The sequence below is a fragment of the Myotis yumanensis genome, unplaced genomic scaffold (assembly GCF_028538775.1).
Source record: "Myotis yumanensis isolate MYYU_CA2020_CCGP unplaced genomic scaffold, mMyoYum1.0.hap1 SCAF_3, whole genome shotgun sequence".
Taxonomy (NCBI): domain Eukaryota; kingdom Metazoa; phylum Chordata; class Mammalia; order Chiroptera; family Vespertilionidae; genus Myotis; species Myotis yumanensis.
In genome coordinates this window covers 163,191,059-163,201,680 of record NW_027223754.1, presented here as the reverse complement: position 1 = coordinate 163,201,680, position 10,622 = coordinate 163,191,059, and positions in this window count along the sequence as shown.

Sequence of the window (10,622 nt, the reverse complement as noted above, 5' to 3'; positions counted from 1 at the left end):
TCAACCTACTGAGCCACATCGGCCAGGGCTACCAATTGGTAATTTTACTGACTTCTTTTGCATCTGCCTTTTGCCTGCCTAAGGCAGGAAACTTTGCCTTGTTTACCTTGTACCTCCAGGGCCTAACACAGCCTGGCACACAGTAGGTGATCAATAAATGGGAATGCCTCCTTGGGGCCAGCCCTGTATAGAGTTGACCACTGCCTCCCGCCTCTCAGCCCTGGGTGGGGGAGGAGCCCGCCCCTGCTCCGCCAGTAGTTGGCATCTGTGGGCCCCTTTCACGCAATCCCTTGGGGGCTGGGTGTCAGCTCCAGACAAGGCACCTGCACCTGGCGGCCCTGCCCTCCCTGGTCCAAGGGAGGGGGGACATTTGATTAAGAAAATGGAGCTTCCCCAAGCTCCCTGTTTGAACAGCTGCTCTGCTGTGATGACAAACAGAGGCTCCCAGGGGCTCAGGTCTAGGGGAGGGGCCCTCTCACCTTTGTTTCCAGACGCTGGGCTGCCAGGAGACCATTTGCCTGGGCATAGCTGCCACCTTACTGGGGGCGGGGACTACACGGCCTCCCTGGCATTCTCCTCCCGGAATAGATGCTGAGCCACTTTCCTACCAGCTGGTTCTTCCCCTCTTGGGAGAGATGTGGGGACTCCTTGCCCAGGCTGACGGGGGCTCCTGACTAGCCCTGTGTACCCCAAGGAGGGGGAGAAGGTGCATAGGGCGGGGCTGGATCCCACTTCTCAGCTGATGGGATGACGGCACCAGCACAGCAGTCTCCTGCCGTGTAGGTGGGTGACGGAGTGACTAATGTGTGAGCTGTGATGCTAAAAATTAACCCAGGAATGGTGTTGGGGGGAGGGATGGGTGTGGGTGGGAAAGGAGCAGGGACTCACAATATCGTGTGGTCGGTATTCCCCCTGCCCTGCCTCCCCTCCTTCACCTCCAACCACCCTTCTGGTCCTCTCAGAGCCTCAGAGGACTCTAGGGGAGCCCTTCCCCATCAAGGCCAAAGGGAGCCCCAATAATTCCAGAGAGGAGGAGGAGGGTGGGCACCACTCCAGGTCTCGGGCATGGTAGAGTGAGGACACAGCCCTGCAGACGGAGCTCTGGTCTGAGGTCCCTACGCAGCACCACCTGGGCCCCATCTCCTCAGCATGGTGGCTGCCATGCCCCGAGTCCCTGGCTTCTCCCCCTCTGCCTGGGCCAGTCAGGGGATCAGAAGCAGCAGTGCACACAGACAAGGCAGTTCCCATCAGCAGGGCGGGGGGGGGGGGGGGGGGGGGGGCGAACACAGTGGGAATGGAGCTGGACCTTAAGGAAAGGACGGCGAGTATCTCCCCAGCACCTCTGTGGACCCAGCACTGTACCAAGCACTTCCACGTCCATCACCCGACTCAGCCTCACAGCACAGCTGAGCCAGGTACCAGGGCCCCGTTTTACAGATGAAGACACAGAATTAGAGAGGTTAAGGGAGCTCAGCTGGTGCCTGGCAGAGCCGCATTCACTCATATCTGTTTGTCTCTGGATCAGTGGTTCCCAACCTTGGCTGCACATTAGAATCACCTGGGAATCTTTTTAAAATCCTGATTTCTGGGCCTCATCCTCCGGAAATTCTGTTTCTTTGTTACTAATGTTGTGGCCCCACCCCATAACAAAGAAACAGAATTTCCGGAGAATGAGGCCCAGAAATCAGGATTTTAAAAAGATTCCCAGGTGATTCTAATGTGCAGCCAAGGTTGAGAACCACTGCTCTAGATCCTGGATTGGGGAGGGGAAGGCTTCTTGGAGCAGGTGTGAGGACAGGGTCAGAGTGGGGAAGGACTGTTTAGAGGAGCTTCATCTTTAACGTTGTGGGACTCCCTTTTGGGGGGGAAGGTGGGAGTGTGGAGTGTGTATAAAAGGTGGGACTTGCCAAACCAGTTTGGCTCAGTGGATAGAGCGTGGGCCTGCAGACTGAAAGGTCCCAGGTTCGATTCCGGCCAAGGGCATGTACCTTGGTTGCGGGCACATCCCCAGTGGGAGGTGTGCAGGAGGCAGCTGGTTGATGTTTCTCTCTCATCGATGTTTCTAGCTCTCTATCCCTCTCCCTTCCTCTCTGTAAAAAATCAATAAAATATATTTAAAAAAAAAAAAAAAGGTTGGACCTGGAGGAGCAGGGTCTGAGATGTGCCAGATAACAAAAGGAGGAGATCGGGCCCAGAGGGATCAAGGTCCCACAGATGTGGGTGCTATGCTGGGGTGAGCTGAGAACATTCCCACAAAGGCGGGAGCTCTTGGGAAGGGGTTCCAGGGGCCACAGAAGGGGCTGGGCTTGGCCAGGAGATTTGTTGGCCCACATAAGAACACGTGTCAGGAGCGACCCACAGACAAAACCGGGGAACTTGAGCTGAATGGCGGTGGGAGGAGAAGAGGTGAGACAGCGGACGGCACTTTCTGCTCACCAGTCAGTCGCTAGTGAAGTTGGGGAACTGAGAGGCTGTGGGACTCCCCAGGGGTCAAGAGAAACGTCAGGCTGTGTCGTTGGCAGGCCGCCTGGTCCTGCACTGACGGGTTGAGGGGGTGACCTAACGGAGGGAGTGATGGGCCACAAGAAGTGAGAGAGAAAGGGACGGGGCTGTGAAAGGGCGAGGGACCCAGGAGGCTTTCTCAATAGAAGAAAATAGCCAGGAACTGAGACAGTCGCTGGTCAGGAGAGCAGGTGGTCTGACCCCTGGTGGTGACCTCAGAACACTGCACCCCTCTCAGCTCTGACCTCACAGACCCGAGTCCCCAGAAGCAGGGTGTCGGGAAGAGCCCACCTCTTCTGCCTTCCTTAGCCCTGCCCCACACGCAGAAAGCGGAGCCTCCCCTGAACCCAGCTCTCTGACACCTGGCCGTGCTGGCATCGAGTGGGCAAACACTTCCTGCAGGCAGTTAAGTCTGAATGAACTGAGTTCAGAACTTCCGTTGTCAAACTTAATTCATTTCAGCCTTCTCCGTGTGGGACTCCCTACGGTCTGAAGTCTCGCGGACCGGGGCACGGGGCGAGGGAGGAAGCACACTTGCAAAACTGCAAGACAAGAATTTTTGCTATAAGGGAACCCCCCCTCCACCCCCCACACCTCAGTGAATTTTCTATTCTTGGAGTTTAGCCTTTCAGTAGAGAACAAATCTATGTCAAAAGTAAAAATTATGCAAATCCTGCCCCTCTGGGCCTCTTTCCCTGCTGCTACCCTACAGAGTCACTTAACAGCTCCCCTCGCAGCTGGCCGGGTCCATTCAGCAACCTCCCCCAGCCCCCAGGGTGACAGGCAACCGACGTCCCACTTGCAGCTCTCTCTAAATCTCACTCTGATCGAGGGCCTGGCTCAAACCCTACTATTTCTGGGGAAGCTGGTCTCTGGTTAAGTGAATGCAAGACGTGTGATTACCAACTATAGACATTGAACAGTAGGTGGGGCCCATCCCCCCCTTAAGATTGATTCGGGAGTTCGGAGGTGGGTTGGAGCATTGGTGTTTTTTAAAACACCCCAGGCCTGGCCAGTGTGGTTCAGTTAGTTGGAACGTGGTACCATGCACTGAAAGGTTGCAGGTTCGATTCCCAGTCAGGGCACATACCCAGGTTGTGGGTTCGATCTCGGGTCTGGGTGCGTATGGGAGGCAACCAGTCAACGTTTTTCTCTCTCTCTTTCCCTCTCCCTTCCTCTCTCTTTCAAATCAAATAAACATAAAAATAAAATAAAAACACCCCAGATGCTCCATAAGGATTTATGGACTGGAAGTGGAATGAAGATTATTCTAGAGAGCTCTGGACTCCAAATACTGCCAGAACTCAGGCTCTGCTGAGGTTGACATCCGTACCCTTGTCATCTCATCCTCGGGGAGCTGAGGACCGGTGCCCACACTGACACAGAACCCACTTTTGGGTTGCAGTGTCAGCGTTGGGCTGTGTGGTGGCCATCACCCCCACAGACTGGGAGCTCCTGAAGCGCAAGGAGATCCCCTCAGACACATCCATGCCCCCACCTTGGTTGGAGTCAGGGGTCAGGACACAACCCAGGCACCCAGGACTTGCGGGGTAGCTGATGCTCTAGGGGGAGGGGAGGGGAGGGGAGAGGAGGCTGGGCTGAGCAGGGGTTCATGTCTAGACCAGATTTGGGGGGTCAGCAGGGGGAGATCAGACTGGGGGTGCTGAGGGGCGCAGCCCCTTGAGCTGGAGTCGGCTCGGCACCCCCTCCCACCCTCGCCCAATCTGAGGCTGAGGGCTGACACTGCAGAGGCAGGTTCCAGCCTGGGGGCGCAGCTGCCTTCAGCTGGGGCGGGGGTGGAAATGAGGACTCCGGGTGGTGGTTGGGAGCCAGGAGGGGAGCAGGTGGTAAAGCCCGAGTGAGTAACCGCCTCTCCGCAGCAGCAAATCCTCCCGCTTCAGGAAGTCCCACAGACATCTGCACCCCGCCGCCCCCGCCGGGACCTGCTCGGCGCCCACACCTACCAGCACCTCCAGCTCGCTCTGCAGGCCGCAGCCGCGGCGCCCCAGCAGACACCACGGTCCCCGCCGGGCAACCTCTCCTGCGGGCCCTCCCTCCCTCCCTTGCTCCACCACATCCCCACGCCCCGACTTTCAGAATTGGGGCGAGGAACCCCAAGCTCCTCCTGGCTTCCAGGGTCTCCCCACAGGGTCGCGGAGCTCTGGGGAGGTGTCGCCCTCTGCTGGGAAGACTCGCGAACTGCTCATCTCGTCGTCGCCGTGGCGTCCTTGCCTTGCCCTCTGGGTTGCCTGGTTTCAGACCTTTCCTGACTTCTTGGGCTGCTATCCTTCTTCTTCCCCTGACCGGACTCCCGGAGGACTCGCCATGTATAGAGCTCGGTCCTGGTTCCAGCTCTACTGCAAGCTCTCACAGTCCCCAGTGGAAGGCAGTCGCGAAGACCTAGCGCAGGACAGCGAAGGGAGGCAGTTTGTAAGCCCCAGGGAGTGTCTGGGCGCCGGGTGAGGTGGTGGTAAATACTAAGGGCGTTCTCTTCCGCCTTCCGGGAGTAAATGATCGTTCCCCGGCCCTGGCCCATAGTGGAGAGAGGGCATAATTCATCCCCGAGGGCATCCCCTTCTGATTTATTGCCTCCCTCTTTGCTGTTTTGTGCCCTGCCTTTCCCCCTCTCCAAGTGCACACTTCGTGATTAAAAGCCTGGATTCTGGAGTCAGACGGACCCAGAGTTGGGTCCCTGCTCTGTGACTTTACCTTCCTGTCCTTGGGCAAACCACACAGCCTCTACCTTTCACAGCCTCAGTTCCCTCCTCTGCAAAACGGTGGTGATGCCAGGAATCCCCCCTGCTCAGGCCGTGCTAATGCCTGGACGGAGCCGGCTCAGGCTCAGGCCTTGTTAGTGGATGCTAATGTGCTTGCACTCTGAGCAGGACTCTTCTCAGCCACAGGATTGCCTCTTCTTCTATGGGTGCCATAACGGTAATGAAGGGGCCCACAGTTTGCCACCCTAAAATATGCCTTTGAGGTATTGATGTTAAGCTTGTCATTAAGAAAGAAAAGATGGTGTCAGACGGGTACTAGACTTATCAGAGTAATCACTTTGTAAGTTATATCAATGTCTAATCACTATGTTGTTCACCTGAAAGTAATGTAATATATGTCCATTGTAATTGGAAAATAATGAATTAAAAAAGAAACAAGAGACACAAGGAAATTTGTCCCCCCCCCCCTTTCCCTCCCCCTAAATAAATTCAGGTAGAAAAACCTGCTTAAAGGACGGGAGCATCCCCTTACCATCCCGATATGAACTCCGTGGGGCAGACAGGGAGAGGGGCAAGGCCCGCTGGCTGGACTCCCCTCTGGGCCCATTGTTTCTGATGGCCCAGCAAGAATCTGTTTACCAACTGTTAGCGCTTTCTCATCTCCCTGTGAACCGCCTGCTTTCCCTTTGAAGTCCCAGACAGCGTTCCCTTCTCCTTTGTCCCAAATGGCATAAACCTTGACTGCCCGATGCATCTTCCGGTCTCCTAGGCCTCAGAGCACCGCTGGCCTGTACATCCCTGATAAATGTTGGATTCAGTTATCTTTGTGTGCTGGATGCTTTATTAAAAAATTATTTATAAAAAAAATGTGGGACAGTTTTCTCCTGTTAACCTACCTCATGTTGATTTGATTATTAGTTCAGTAGAAGAACTTAGAAGGTGGGAGGAAAATTACTTTTTGGCCCTAACCAGTTTGGCTCAGTGGATAGAGCATCGGCCTGCAGACTCAAGGGTCCCAGGTTCGACTCCCGTCAAGGGCATGTACCTTGGTTACGGGCACATCCCCAGTGGGGAGTGTGCAGGAGGCAGCTGATCAATGTTTCTAACTCTCTATCCCTCTCCCTGCCTCTGTAAAAAAATCAATAAAATATATATTTTTTTAAATGAAAATTACTTTTTGCACCCCCACAGTAAGAAAGGGAGCAACCTCCATCCCTGAACTGACTCTCTCCCCAGCCCTGCTCTCTGTCACATGGGTCCCTTTATTCCTCCAGGGCACCCAGAATTTCCCCTTCTCAGCGCCCTCCAACCCATCCTCTGCCATCCCCAGATAAGAGTCCTTTCCCTCACTTACCTGGGGTCCTACCTACATTCCTGTGTAGTTAGCATCCTTCATCATTCCTTAGTCACTCACCTGCTCTATTTTTCCTTCATGGCACTTCTTGTTACATGGCATTACATGATATATGTTTTATCTATAGTTTCCCCCCCCTCGCCCCATGGATCACCATGGAAGAAGTAGGGACTTTCTGAGCCCCCCCCTACTTTCATCTCTATGGTTCCTAGAAGACCGCCTGGCCGGGGAAAGATTTTTGCATGAATATGAACAAACCCAGCTCTCCCCGTTCTCCCTTCAGAGGCAGCGGCCCAGTAGAGGCCCTTTCTATCCAGTAGAGGGCACCACCCCACAGCATTTGGGGTCTCCTGGGCTGGTGCTGGGATGGGAGATATTTATAAACCCCACAGGCCTCTCTCCTCCCACTCTGTGGGCGCGCAGTCTGGCTGGGCCCGGAAGCAGGAGGGCCCCCCGCGCTAATCTGCCCTGGCAACGCAGAGCTGGCATGCCCTGGTCACATCCTCCGGGCCTCCTGCTCCCGTGGCCGAGGTCGGAATACCCTGACCGCTGTCCTGGGCACGCCCCTCAGCCTGATGCTCCGGACACTCCCACCCTGTCCCGGCTCCACGACATGAGAGCAAGGACACGAGCTGCTGCGCTGCGGGCACAGGTCTGCTGTGAGGCCCAGGCGGGAGGGCATGTGAAATATCCTGTGAATGTAAACACCAGGCAAATGTGATTTATACAGGCCTTTATTGGTAGTGGCAGCAGATTAACAACAGCAGAGGCGAGCTTAGAGGGCACTTAAAAGGAATTGCACCGCTAAATGAAGGTGGGTTTACAAAGAGGATTAAGATAGGGAAGGAGAAAGAAGTTAAAAATAACGTCCACCTTTCACCAAGAGCTTATTGGGAGCCAAGGCTGAGGCACATGGTCTCCAAACATTGTCTAATTATACCCACACTTAGGGGCACTCCCCGTGCCAGGCGCTGGGTCAGTGATATGCATGGAGACTCGGGACTCTCACAGTTCAGGGAGCTCGGTGGCATCACTGGCTCCACCTACACACGAGGAAACTGAGGCACCGAGAGCGTGAATGCCCTGCCCACGGCTCACAGACAGGGCTGAGGTTCAAACCCTGCATCCCGCCTCCTGGAATGGGCTCTCAGACCCTCGTGGGCACAGCCACACTGCAAAGAAGATATTGTCCCGTTTTCCAGATGGAAACGGAGGCTCAGCAGGTACAGAGCCTGCCGAAAGCCACACGGGAGTAAGTGTTGTTGATGCCCGCTTAACCACCTGGTGAAGCCCCTCAGTCCCTGCTGGAGTCAGAAAGGGGCAGCAGAGGTGGGCACAGGCTTCTCCCAGAGGGGCCAGCAGCAGACACAGTGCCTCCTCCTCTGAGGGTCAGGGCAGGGAGAGAGGCAGAGGCTGTGCAGGGTTGCCTGGGCAAAGGAGAAGCTACTCGGTGGCCTCCAATTCCTGGGAGAAGGAGGCTGGGCCATCTTCTGGGCCAGGTTGGGAGAGAGGAGGGGCTGGCAGACACCAGGCTGTGGCAGTGATTCCACCCGGTGTGTGGGCTCCCCCTCCCCTCCCCCACGTCTCCACCGGTAGAACAGGGCTCTGAGGGCCTGGCCGATGTGGGAGATGGGAGCGGCCCCATCCCTTGCCACAGTGCCCCTAATCCAGCCCCTGCCTTCCAGCCTGTTACATAAGCTGCTTCATTCCCGAGACTGGAAATAGCCGTGGCAGTGCTGGGCTGGCGGGGGGCATGATGAATGGGAGCATGGGAGCATCAGCTGATCGCGTCTGAAGTGACCCGAGGGCCTGCCAGCAGCTCAGGTTACCCGGCCCTCCCTGGCCTGTCTGTGTCTGGACATTTATGGTGCGAGTGTCTGAGGGGTCATCCCACTCCCAAGCCCGAGTGGCCGAGGCAGCTCACAGCCACCCCGCACCCATGGCAGCTGCCCTGGGTGCTAGGAACCCAGGCCTTGCCCAGGAAAGGTGCACCGGGGTCTCTGCAGCCAGCACCAGGGAGAGCTGGGAGCTCGGCTCCTCTGGGTTCTCTGCTAAGCACCCCACAGAGAGCGCGAGGAGCCTGAGAAATTGGGGGTGTGCTGGGGGCCCTGGAGGCTGCAGGCTCCATTACGCCAGGGCTGCACTCCGCTACCGTGCCCACACCTCTCATGTTGCAGCCCACTCTGTCACCTCACTCGTGGCCCCTGGATCCAAGGAGGTACCCACACACTCTGATGCCTCCTCCAGACTCCTGGCACACACCCCTCCCACAACTGGAGAGCACCTGAGCAGACCACCGGGCATGGGAGGGTGTTCTCCCAGCACATGGTGATTACATGTTAAGAATTATGATTATGACCATACCAATTTTGTGCCTTTAAGATACCTAGTGCAAACACATACACACACACACACCCCAACAACAACAACACCCCACTCACAAAAATCCCCTTCCTAAAAATATAAAATAATGCTTTAAATTACCTTAACAGTTATGCCTGGCTGATCTGGCTCAGTGGTTGAGCGTCAACTCAGGATCCAAGAGGTCCCTGGTTCCATTCCCAGTCAGGGCACATGCCTGGGTTGTGTGCTCAATTACCAGTAGGGGGTGTCCAGGAGGCAGACAATCAATGATGTTTCTCTCTCATCAATGTTTCTAAGTCTATGTTTCTATCCCTTTCCCTTCCTCCCTCTTAAAAAAAAAATCAATAAAAGCATTTTTAGGGCAAATGTAACTAAGGAGAAAATAAACAAATGGAACTACATCAAAATAAAAACCTCCTGCACAGCAAAAGAAACTGTCAACAAAATGAAAAGGGAGCCCACTGCGTGAGAGAACATATTTGACAATGATACATCAGATAAAGGGTTAATATCCAAAATATATAAGGAATTCATACAACTTAACAAAAGGAAGACAAACAATCCAATTTAAAAACGGGCAGCCCTAGCTGATTTGGCTCAGTGGATAGAGCATTGGCCTGTGGACTGAAGGGTCCGAGTTCGATTCTGGTTGGGGGCACATGACCGGGTTGTGGGCTCAACCCCCAGTGGGGGGCGTGTGGGAGGCAGCCAAGCAATGATTCTCCCTCATCATTGATGTTTCTATCTCTCTCTCCCTCTCCCTTCCTCTCTGAAATCAATAAAAATATATTTTTTTAAATGGGCAAAGGACCTAAATAAACACTTCTCCAAAGAGGACATACAGATGGCCAAAAGACATACGAAAAAATGTTCAAAGTCACTGATCATTAGAGAAATGCAAATTAAAACAACAATGAGATATCACTTCATACCTGTCAGAATGGCTACCATCAATAAATCAACAAATTACAGGTGCTGGCAAGACTGTGGAGAAAAGGGAACCCTAGTACACTGCTGGTGGGAATGCAGACTGGTGCAACCTTTATGGAAAACAGTATGGAGTTTCCTCAAAAAATTAAATATGGAACTGACTCAGTGATCCCACGTCTAGGAATATATCCTAAGAGACCCAAAGCACCAATCAGAAAGAATGTATGCACTCCTATGTTCATAGCAGCACAATTTACAGTAGCTAAGATCTGGAAACAGCCCAAGTGCCCATCAGTAGATGAGTGGATAAAAAAGCTGTGGTACATTTACACCATGGAATACTATGCAGCAGTAAAAAAGAAGGATCTTTTACCCTTTGAGAAAGCATGGAGGGACCTGGAGAGTAGCATGCTAAGTGAAATAAGTCAATCAGAGAAAGACAAGTATCACATGATCTCACTCATATGTGGAATCTAAGTAACAAAATAAACTGATGAATGGAGTGGATCCAGAGACATGGAAGCATGGAACAGAATGTGGAATCTGGGAAGGAAAGTGGGGGAGGGTGGGTGGGTGGGAGGTAATCAACCAAAGACCTTGTATGCATATATGCATGGCCCATGGACACAGACAATAGGGTGCTGAAGGCCTGGGGTGGGGGGCGGGGGCAGGCTGGAAGGGGTCAATGGGGGGAGAGGGGGAAGGGGGACATATGTAATACTTTCAAAAATAAAAATTTATTTAAAAAAGAAAAA